Genomic DNA, 10,988 nt, shown 5'->3' with positions numbered 1-10,988 from the left:
GCTTCAGTAGTTGTGGCGCGTGGGCTCAGTAGTTGTGGCTCGCGGGCTCTAGAGTACAGGCTCAGTAGTTGTGGCACACGGGCTTAGTTGCTCCGCAGCATGCGGGATCTTCCCGGACCAGGGCTCGAACCCGTGTCCCCTGCATTGGCAGGCGGATTCTTAACCACTGCGCCACCAGGGAAGTCCCCACAGTTCTTTATGAGTGTGTGGACCTGCTGGTTGTGGCTTTTCTTCATTAGAATTTGCACGTAAACAAAGATGGCTGACTTTTACTGCGCCAGACCCAGCCTGCTTTCGCACCATGCACAATGGCGTGGATTAGCATGGGGGTGTCCATGATTCTTTATTCTGCATTGCTTTACACATCAGAATTGCCCTGCAGGTAATCGTGAGTTAAAAGACGCTACACAAAGGCATCAGGCAGCAGCCAGATGTTCATTTTAATAAATGGAAAATATGACTCTGAACTGGGGCCACTCTGACCCACCAAGCAGGCAAATTAGCCATTGAGGATGAAGTCTTTGCCTTTGGATTGATTGTAGAAGATGTGGGAGCAGGGACCCAGGGTCAGGTAGTTTTGTTTATTTCTCCCCCCTTTTTCTATTTGGTCTTGCTTAGATCCTCTGACCAGACTCTATAGGGTATTCTACCAAAATTCTGCAGAGCTGTGGGCAGAATAATAAACAAGGCTCAGAAGGATGAGTTGGGCAGGTACTCAAGTGGAAATGTAGCTGAGGGGATGAATTGGAGAAGCCAGAGGTCAGCACTCAGGAGAGTTTTGTAAGGACTTGAATCTTGTTGATGGTAACAGCCTGCATTGGCATAGCATGTTGGAGTGTCTTTTATGCCTTCACCTTTATGCCTTATTCCATATCAATCTCACAACAGCCAAGGATGTGAGCAGAGCAGTTAATAATATCCCCGTTTTACAGAGGAAGTAGAAACTGAGAAGCAGGGAGGTTGAGTAATTTGCCCAAGGTTCCACAGCTAGTAAACGGCAGAGCCTGGGACTAAACCCGGGTCTTCCGACCCTTGCTTAGTTGAGTGTTCTTTCCAATCCGCTTTCCAGGCTTCTTCCCCTTCTCCTCCCCTCAGCTGCCCAGGGGGTTCCTGGCCATCCGTCTGCTTAGAGGTAAGGGAAGTGATAGTGAGAATTTTTCCAGTGCTGAGATGTTTCTGGGAAAAAGTGGACCTGTATCTGTGTCCTGATCTGTGCTTTTTAAGGTTTAGGGTAATAGGACTGAGTCTTAGACACTCAGCTCTGGAGAGTGCTGTGCAAGCGTTTCCAAGTGTGGCCGGTTTCTTGCACGCTGCTAGTGGAAAGTAGTAAGAGTTCCATTTTCCTGTTTCAAGCGAGCATTTCCCCCTTGGGGTTATAGTAACCACTTCCTCCTCAGCACCCAGTGGAACATGGTAAACACCAGTTACAGAAGAGTATTCCCTTCTGAGAGCCTCATCGGGTTCCTTCTTTTCCTCTTGTCTTTAAATACACACACGGGGCTGTGAAGGATAGGTCCCTTTCCCCTCTGGTGTAGGGTTTTCGGGACACAGAAAACCCCCACACAAGTCAGATGCAGGTCTGCCGAGGTGCTTTGTCATCCTGCTTCATTTTGGAGGGAACTGGGTTGGAGGCAACTTAGTAGGAATACGAAGCCGTTAATTATCGGGGGTGGAGGGGGACACGCTGCATCACATCGCCGACTCCATGGTCAGGTTGTTAGGAAGGATACAGAACAGACCCTGCAGTGGTTCTTTTGAGAGTGTCAAGGGGAGCAGAGCAGGACTTGGTGGTTAGGTAATGATGAAAAGGAAGCAAATAGGGATTCTAGAGAAATTAAAAGGGTGTGGGGAATATAAGGAGAGGGTCAGTAAAGGATGAGTAGAATGTCTGAAGAGAGACTGTTGATTTTAGATATTTTAAAAGTACTTTAACACTGAAAAAAAAAATGTAATTGCTAATTTAGGGTTACAAGAACTTCTGAACCCACCCCAGTCTTTCTTAGAGCCTTGAAGACCATGAAATCCCATCACCAGAAAATGCTTATGACGTAGATCACCATGATCACCCCTGACTTTGGAGGGTGGCAACTGAGATTGACCAGGACGTGGAGGAGTTTGAGGCAGGTATGGGCTGTAAAACCTCCTGAGCCAAAGGAGGGGAAATAAAGTAAAGCCACTCTTTGTGTGTTTGTGCTTAATCTTTATGCGTTATTAAATAGAACAATAAAAGAGCAGATCTCTGAGCCTATCTGGGAGAGATCTCTCGGCAGAACAAGAAGGAGCTTCCTGCAACTCTTGGCAGGGTTGCAGGACAGTCCAGATATAGAAAGTTAAATTGCACACAGGCTTGTAACGTTTCTCACTTTGTGCAGATAGACAGATAATAAAACTGAAAGGCCAAGAAACAAAAATATATGACGTATATCTAATGTATATGATGTGTATTATGTATCAATCTATAGCTATGCTATACTCTATACTCTACAGGCTCCAGAAGACCTATCAAATACTTCCATATGTCTAGAGAACTGAGGAGGACCCCCTGATGGGTAGGAGTTGAGACTCTGGCTATGGGTTGGGTGTTAGCTGAACTGGTTACTAGTACCGCCCCCGGTTGCCGTGCTTGTGTTTAGACTGACCGAGGCCTCTGTGTTGGCCTTCCTAACATCCTTTCCACTCCTGAGCAAGACTGAACCTGTTTCCACAATTTCTCCAATGCATCCCTTTTTTAAAAAATGGGAATATCTAGAAGAAGATTCTTGTTGTTACACTTGGTACAGTTTAAAGCATGTTCCCCACTTGTCAGAAGCAGGGTTCTGGTTAGGAAGGGCCAGTGTTCTGAACGTGGTGGGGAGTTCTCATCACTGGAATTGGGGGACAGAAGAAACCAAGTGCGGGCTCTGTACCTGCGACCTACTTCCTGTTTGTCTGCCCAAGTTCACACCTCTCTTAGGAGCTGCAGTCTGGAGTGAAATTATTGCACCCCTAATCAAACATGGAATTCCTTCCAGGCTTCACCTCCCACCGAGGCCCACCCAGGGCAGCACCGCTCACCTGCCCACAGACAGGCTCTTATCTCTGGCACAGGATTCCTTCCCACTTCACTGTTGTCAGGATCCCAAGCTCTTTGGAAGCACCTACTTTGAACAGGGATCTCGCCTCCAGGCTAGAGTGGGCATGTGAAGGAGCTGTGCTCTCACACCCAGAGACCAACAGTCATGGTCCGAAGCAGAGAGCTGTTGGTTTTCTTAAAAGTCTGTCTTCCTCTCTTGCCTGGACGATTACAGCAGTCTCAAAACTGATCTCTCTTCTCTGCCCTGCTTTCTCTTCCCCAGGTCTGCTCTTCACAGGCTGAGTGAGCCTGATTTTGATACTCCTCTCCCAAAACCCTCCAGTGCCTTCCTGTCTCACTCACATAAAATCCAAGATCCTCAATGCAGCCTGAAGAGCTCTGCCTGAGTGGACCTGGTTTCATTCCACGCCCCCCTTTGCTTACTCCATTCGGCCACTCCATTGCTCTTGCTGGCCTTTGAACCTGCCCAGCACGCCCTGTCTCAGGCCTCTCTACTTGGCTGTTCCCTTGGCCAGGACCAGAAGGTGTGCAGGGCTCAGCCCCTCACTTCCTGTAGGAAGGGCTTCCCTCAGCGCCCAGCCCAGATGGCACACCCTCCCCCTGCCCTTGGCCATACCCTTTCCTCCACCTCCCGTTCTCCTTCTTCAAAACACTTGCTGCCATCCAAGGTACTGTGCATGTATTTATATGATGTACTATGTATATATTTATGCCTTTTTCTTCTGGGAAGGGAGAGGCTTTGCTGTGTCCACTGTTGTGTTCCCCATGCCTAGGACCCTGCATGTGGTAGGTACTCTATAAATATTTGTCCAAAGGCCAGCAAAGAAATGCATCCACAAGCTGTAGCATTTATGGAGCTCTTGCTTGGGCGTCGTGTTTGTAGCAAGGGGCACAAAGATGAATCTCATAGCCCTGCTCGTTACACAACCTTGATCTCTTCTCTGTGGGAGGGTTTCACACATAATTCTTTTCCCCACTCCTGTTCTTGCCTGGGCTTTTTGAATATTGGGAAGGCCACTCACCATGTGCTTCTAGCTGTTTGTTATCCTCTGCTAATGTTCCTGGGCTTCCAGGGTTCCACGGGGTCCCCTTCAGGGAACAGTGTTCAGTCTCGACCTTGAGGAGGCTACCCAGAGGGGAAGGAAGGCTGCTTCTCCCTCAGATGAAGAGGCGTTTTGGAGGGGGCTGTGTTCTCAGATCAAATGCAGGGAGAAGCACTGAAGGTGCTGGAGGAGATACAGCAGCAGCGTATTCATGTCGCCTGTTTTGTGTGTGTGTGTGTGTGTGTGTGTGTGTGTGTGTGTGTGTTTGAGCCGTACATTTTTTTAAATTGTAAAAGCAGACTAACCGCACGCAGACATTTAAAAAATAAAGCAAAAGGGCCTATAACCATACTATCATCATAACCCTAAAATCTTAACGAAATCTATTGATTCTGTTGATTATTAATTGGTTACTTTATATTCTATCTTAATTCAAAAAGGTTTGAGGATGTTTACAAACATATGTAGTGCAATAGAATATAATAAATAGCTAAGAAATCAGAGCAAAGGGTTAAATAAGTTTATGGAAGTCAGTATAAATTTAATATGCAGAAATGCGTACTAATGCAACTATTCATTTAAATTGGTGTAGCTCTTCCTGGCCTTTTTTTGTTTGTTTTTGCTTTTTTTTATTTTTGGCGCACCACGCAGCTTGTGGGATCTTAGTTCTCCAACCAGAGATCGAACCCATGCCCTTAGCAGTGAGAGAACGGAGTCCTAACCACTGGACCGCCAGGGAATTTCCCCCTCCTGGCCTTTTAAATATGCACATTCTTCACAGTCTCTTCTGCTTTCGCCCCCACTTAACATTTTACCAAATTTTCCATGTTTCCTTCTAAGTCTTATTGTTCAGGACCGAATGATAAATCCCAAGGACATATCCCTAATTTATTTAATCATTCCTCTATTGTTGGATCTTGGGTTATTTTCAATGCTATTGTTAAATAAACAATGGCCTAATTAACATCTTTGTGCTTGTAATTTTTTCCGTATTTTAGAGTATTTCCTTAAGGAAATTTCCAGAGGTAAAATAATTAATGAAAAGTTCAGACATTTCTATTGCCTTTGAAACATATTCGAGGGTTGCTTTCCCCGAGGGTCCTGTGCACTTGGGATGTCTCCAGCAGACTTCCATGGTGTCCTGCCCCTTACAATCACTTGTATTGATTATTTTCCTGTTTTTTTTTTTTTTGCTAATTTAATAGGGAAATCGTATACTGTTATTTTCATTATGTGTTTGTTGAATTTTGTGTATGTTGCCAAGTTATCTGTTGGCATCTAAGAGGTTTTTTTCACCCATTTCTTTGAGTTCTTTATGTACAAAATGTGTTAACCCTTCCACCATAATGTATTTGGTAAAATATTTTTTCCAGTTTATTTGACTTTTATTTTGATTTGGGAGTTTCTTTGCCTTTGATACTTAGAAGTCTTACAGTTTGGCTAGTCAAAGCTCTTGTTAATTTCCTCCGTCATTTCTACCTATTTCCCTAGAGACTGTAGTCCAAGTTCATTAGGCTGGCAGTCCAGGCCTTGGTGATCTTGGCTTTTGGTTCTCCTTTGCCAAAGCCTCACCTTCTGCTCTCCTCTTGAAACCTTGTCAGGAAGCTGAATCAGTGGCATATCTAGCATATTTGGCACCTGGCATGGATGATTTTTATAACACTCCTCTCTTCTGTATGACAGAGTTATTTTCAGTGATAATTAAGAGATAAAACAAATAATGAAAATGGCCAGAGAAGAATTGCAGACAGTGAAACTTTTCTCTTACTGAATTTTGTGTATATGATCATGGCAGTAAATAAAAACTGTGTGTTTGTTGGGGGGCTGGTGATTCGTAATGGAGAGAGCACAGCTGGACTGTTTGCTCTCAGTAAGGATAGACCCTTCTGGAGAGGAGGGCTGACAAAGAGACGTGACAGACATACTTGTGGAACCAGCTTTGGCCTGGGTGTGGAGAGACCTGGATTCTTCTCTGCTGAGCTTGTGATCTGGGCAGGTCCCTTCCCTCTGGGCATTCTCTGCGGTGATGGACCTGCACAGGGTGGCCTGAACTCTGGCTGCTTCTTGCTCCAATGGTCAGAGCATCACACAAGGTGCCTTTGGGGGATCTGCCTTCCTTGTGTGTCCTAGTCCCCAGGCGGCCCTGCCCTAGGTCTGCGGGAGGAAGCCGACCCACAGTGTGTTGTGTGCAGGCCAGGACCAGCCTCCGACAGCGGGGAGGCGTGAGGTCCCACCCAGGGATACCTGCCTGGTTCCGGGGTCTGGGGCTCTCCCTGAGGGGCTGGCCCTGGTGGCGGGACCTCATGCAGGCCTCAGAGGCTGCTGCCTCTGGTTCTTGACCTCTGCGTGAGTGTGAGGCTCCCCTTCCTGGTTTAGGAACCTCCAGCCTTCAGCCAGACTCCTTAGTGAGGGCTCGGGATTCCGGGCAAGTCTCCCTCCTTCCTTCCCAACCAGGCTCTGAGTCTAGGGGGCTCCCAGCAGTTTAGTGTAACAGGCACTTATTGCTTCCTGACCCTGGGAAAGTAGTGTGCTAGGGTCTAGGGGTTCAGCTGTTCGCCGCCCTCAAGGATGGCTGTCTGTAGTGGGGGTGACAGCTAGGGTTCAATCAAGTGATTTGAATACACTCTAAAAGGAGCAGCGAATGCATGTAGTGGGTATGGAGGAGCAGTTCTGCAGGGGAGGAAGCAACGAGCTTTTTCATGCGCTGGGCAAGGGGAAATGGGGTCTGGGGAAGGGCAAGGAGGAGGTGATAAGTGAGCATGGTTTGAGAGAATGGAGGAGAACTCTCTGGGCAGGTTAGGGGAGGGCTCTCCAGCCAGAGGGAACAGCACAAAAGACTCAGAAGCGTGAAGCAGCAGGATGTGTCTTGGCGGATAGGTCAGTTTTGCTTCAGCATAGGGGGTAAAGGGGCATGGCTGGGCAGGAGCTCTTGAGAGTCCATCTGAAGGAGTTTGGTCTTTGTCCTGAAGGCTTTGGGGAAGCTATTGAATGAAGGTTTAAAGCAGGGAGGGGTCTGCTGGAATTGGTGTGATGAGCTTTACATTTTAGAAAGATGTCCAAGGCAGAGGTGTGGAGAGGGGCCTGCAGGAGGGCACACCTGGAGAACGGGAAGGCTGTCTAATCCAGGAGGGATGGGAGGAGCAAGGGTTGACGCGGATAGGGACGGGAGAGGTGTCAGGGTGGTAGAATCGGGGGCCTTTGGCGATCTCCTGGATGTCCTGGAAACACAGTACCAGAGTCTCCTTAGCTCCCCTGAGGGGAGATTCCAGGGTCCCCCACGTAAGTTGTGGTCCTCATAGCTCCATCAGGCCTGCTGGGCGGGAGCTACAAGGCCGGGCACTGGAGCAGGGCTGTGCCCAGAGCCCCTAGAGCCCCTAGAGCCCCCAGGAAACCGCTTGGGGGTGAGGACAGGCAGTGGGGCTCCTACCCTCTGGATGCTCTGGGAAGGAGCTGGTAATGCCAGGAGCAGTGAGCACTTGGGCTCCGCCCTCTGAGCTCCTCTGGCTTTTTGGGAGGCGCCCTGATTGGGTGGCCCATCGCTGAGCCCCCAGCCCCTAGCCACAGGCACACCTGCCATGGGATCCCATCCCGTGCTCCCTGCTCTTTTGTTTCACAGTCACTCTCTCCCCAGCCTTCCCTCTCGTGCGTTGCCTTCGGGAGGACTAAAGGATGGAGGTGGGACCAGGGCATTTACCACTGAAACCTCTCCTCGTCTGGGAGAAGCCCCTTGGTGGCTATCCCTCTACCGTCGAGTCTGTCATTTCGTTCTTATTTTCGGCAGGTTTGGGGGAAGAGAGAGGATGGGGCAGGGGCCTTGGCTCTGGCGTGGCAACTGTCCTGTGAAATACTCAGAGGCCGTGGGACCCTCTGGTTTTCCCCTAGCATTTAGGTGTTAAGTTTCATAGCCAGGGCGTGAGGCTTCCTCCTGACCCGCTGCAGATGCCATGGCGAATGTCACCTCTCCAAGACTGGGCCACAGCTGGCAATCCCAAGGGCCAGGCACCCCCAGTTCTAAATTCTGCTCTAACTGACTCGAGGCCCATCAGAGCCTGTTCTGTTCGGCCGTGACCGAGTGATGTCCCACCTCTCTGGTGAGCGGGCAGGGGTTCAGAAGTCCCCGGTTCTATTTCAGCTCCTGTAAGCAACCACTGAGCCACCTGTTGTCTCCCCCTCCCCGGCTACTAATCCAATCATAGAGGGCAAATTTCTTTGAGTGTTTTATTTTAGCCTTTAGACCTAAATGGCCATCTCACCTTGCCTGTGGGGTGGGCAAGTGTTCAAAGCACTCCTCTTGTTTCCCCACGTCATATCCTCCCTACAGCCTGAGGGGTGGGGGAGGTTCTGAGCACTGTCTGCAGATGTAGAAACGGAAGCTCAGGGAAGGAGGTGACTTGTCCGTGTTACATGGCAGTGAGTAGCCTGCTTACGGCCAGTTGGGGTTCTAAGGCCGTCCTTGGCACTCCGTCCCCTTCGTCTGTCCTCGAATGCCGTCGGGGGCCGGGCAGGTGACGCATATGAACAGGGCCTGGTGACAGGGGCCGGAAGGCCCGTCTCAAGGTGTGCAGTTTAGCTCCAGCCCACAGACGGTCGCTACCGGGAATGTGGGCCCAGTATTTCAAAGAACGCTGGAGGTCTGGATGTTTGTGTGAGATGTCCCGAGTTTTAAGTGTTGGCAACTAATTTAGAACAACAAAAATAATGGTTGCCAAAGAAAATAAGTCTGCTGGCCACTGGCCGGAAACTCAGCCCTGCATCAGTGGTCACTAAGTGGCTTTCCCCTGGGTCTGATTCAGGGTTGAGGGGGAACTCCACTGACTGACTTCCCTGGCGAAGGGCAGGGGAGAGCTGAGCTTGGGAAGTAAGGGAAGAGGAAACGGTCCCAGGAGCTGCCAGTCCATCCGCGTCATGCTGGCCAAGCACCGTGTAAACAGCTCAGCCGCCTGCATTCCCAGGGCAAATAGTTTCCATTTTCCTCTTGGGTCACCCTGAATTCTGGGGTTCTTTGGAGGTTTATCGCCTCACTTCCTTCTCCAAAGATTGAAATGACTATGGCTTGAAAATATTTTCCTCATTTGGGTTTTTTCTTGGTGACCTCATTCAGAGACAGATGTGCCCTAATAATAGCATTGAAAGTTGAGGGGAATAAATTGGCCAGCTGGTTCTGTTCCCTAGAAGTGATCTTACAGTTCCTAAATGTGGGCCGTCCCCAGAGAGCCAGGGGTGTGGGCGGAGCCGGCGACAGGGCCACGGTCACTGTGAGACTCCGGAGTGTCCCTCTCTCTGGGACAGAGTCCCTGCGGCTCTGTTCACCCAGGAGGGCAGCGCTCACGTCTCGTCCGGGCTCCCAGCTTGGCTGCCGGGCTCCCAGCACACGGCAGGTGGACATCGCAAAGAAGGTTTGCGCTCGTCACAGATTGGCAGACAAAGCGCTCACTCAGCTCCTGCCTTTTCCCTGTGCCCAGAGGCCCGGAGCTTGGTGACACCTAAACCCAGTCTGTCTCGAGCAGCCCAGTCCTCCAAAGGGTCTCTCCAGTTCCTTTGGTTCAGGGCCACTGGCTGGAAGGACCCTCAGTCATTAAGCCCCTTCCTCAGCCCCTCCCATTCCAGAATACATTTTCCAGACAACCCACTCGCGTCTCCCAATAACATTTCACCTCCTCTAACTCAGTAGGAAGGGGATGAAACACGTCTAAGAGAACCAGAAGCATTCCATAAGCTGCACAGGCAAGAGGGGGACTTCTGTGGGTCAAGCTGTGAGGTAGAGGGTGGTGTGTACCTTAGATAGAAAGGGTACCATCCATCTGCAGGTGCTGATGCTGGGTTGTGGGTTAGCGTCTCTTTAAATCCGAGGGAGAGAACGGGAGGGACTGCAGCGGAAGCCGGCTTTGCCCATCTCTAACACAGGAGGTCCCCACCACCGGGCTGTGAAGGTCCGTCCCCCGTGTAATTACCCCAAGAGCTGCTGTAGAATACCTCAGTATAAAATAAATGTTAATGCATTGTAGCCTAAAGCCAAAAAGTGATGGAAACAGTGATGGGGTGTCCTTGCTTCCAGGGTGTGGGAGACCCCCTTGCAGTTGGGCATGCAGGCTGCCAGGGATAGGGGTTGGGGCAGGAGGCCCAGGTCTGTCCCCTGATTGGGACCCAAGCCTGGCTGAGCCCCTTGGCCCCTGCTGCTCAGGGAATGAGAGGTGAGTCCGCTGCCTTGTTTCTCAGGGCCCCGCGAGGCTCCTGCTACACAGGAAAGTGCTAAGTAAGCACTCAGGGCCCCAGTTGACAGAGATGCACGGGGACGGGCGATGAGTCAATCTGTTTATGAAAATCACACATACCGACACAGACGTCAGGATGACCCCTCCCGGGGTCATCTCACAGCTGCACTCTGAGAGCTGACAAGTCTTGCTCATACTTGGGGGTTCACTGGTGTGTCTTTTTGGCCTCCAGCGGTCTACACATGAACAGATGCATGACCGCCTCACTGAAACAGGCCTGTGCCCTGAACAGCCCTGGTCGGGAGTGGGAGGCCGGGTGACCCAGAGCCGGCGTCAGAGCTGTACCTCAGCCTCTGGTGGGCAGGGCTGCAGCAGCTGGGTTTCTGAGCCTCTGCGAGTCTGCCTTCCCATTTGCTGAGCGCCGTTTAGCCACAGGCAAATCAGTGTAATCTGTCAGAAATATGAATTGCACCAGTATGTCTTGCTGGGAAATATTTTCTAAATATAGCTAAATATTTGATACTGCACATGATTTGTTCTCATGTGGTATTCATGCTCTTCCTGTAAAGTTTCCTTGTTAGAAATTCCTTTGGTGGGAGTTCCCCCCACAAATCTGACTTTGGAGTTAGTCCAGAGTAAGCCCCTTACCAAATCCCTTAC

General features: G+C 50.0%; 1 protein-coding gene and 1 long non-coding RNA gene across 3 annotated transcripts in view; one reads left to right on the top strand and one right to left on the bottom strand.

Annotated features, from left to right (window-relative positions):
- ITPKB (inositol-trisphosphate 3-kinase B) overlaps positions 1-10,988 on the top strand; it is a 100,435-nt gene that overhangs the window by 61,748 nt on the left and 27,699 nt on the right. The window contains exon 3 of one of the 2 annotated variants that reach the window (XR_008617038.1): positions 1,994-2,124. The exons of the other annotated variant lie outside the window; for it this stretch is intronic. The gene's annotated coding sequence lies outside the window, so the exon portion shown is untranslated. The remainder of the gene's footprint in view (positions 1-1,993; positions 2,125-10,988) is intronic. 2 annotated transcript variants of the gene reach the window in all.
- Positions 1,756-10,599, bottom strand: LOC114486115 (uncharacterized). The gene is made up of 3 exons (XR_003679355.1): positions 10,449-10,599; positions 9,893-10,089; positions 1,756-1,825 (listed from the first exon to the last, which is right to left on the bottom strand). It is a non-coding gene; the product is annotated as an uncharacterized lncRNA (long non-coding RNA).

This window comes from Physeter macrocephalus, chromosome 4, assembly GCF_002837175.3.
Source record: "Physeter macrocephalus isolate SW-GA chromosome 4, ASM283717v5, whole genome shotgun sequence".
NCBI lineage: Eukaryota > Metazoa > Chordata > Mammalia > Artiodactyla > Physeteridae > Physeter > Physeter macrocephalus.
The sequence above is the reverse complement of the archived record's forward strand: the minus strand, read 5'-3'. Positions and strand labels throughout refer to the sequence as shown.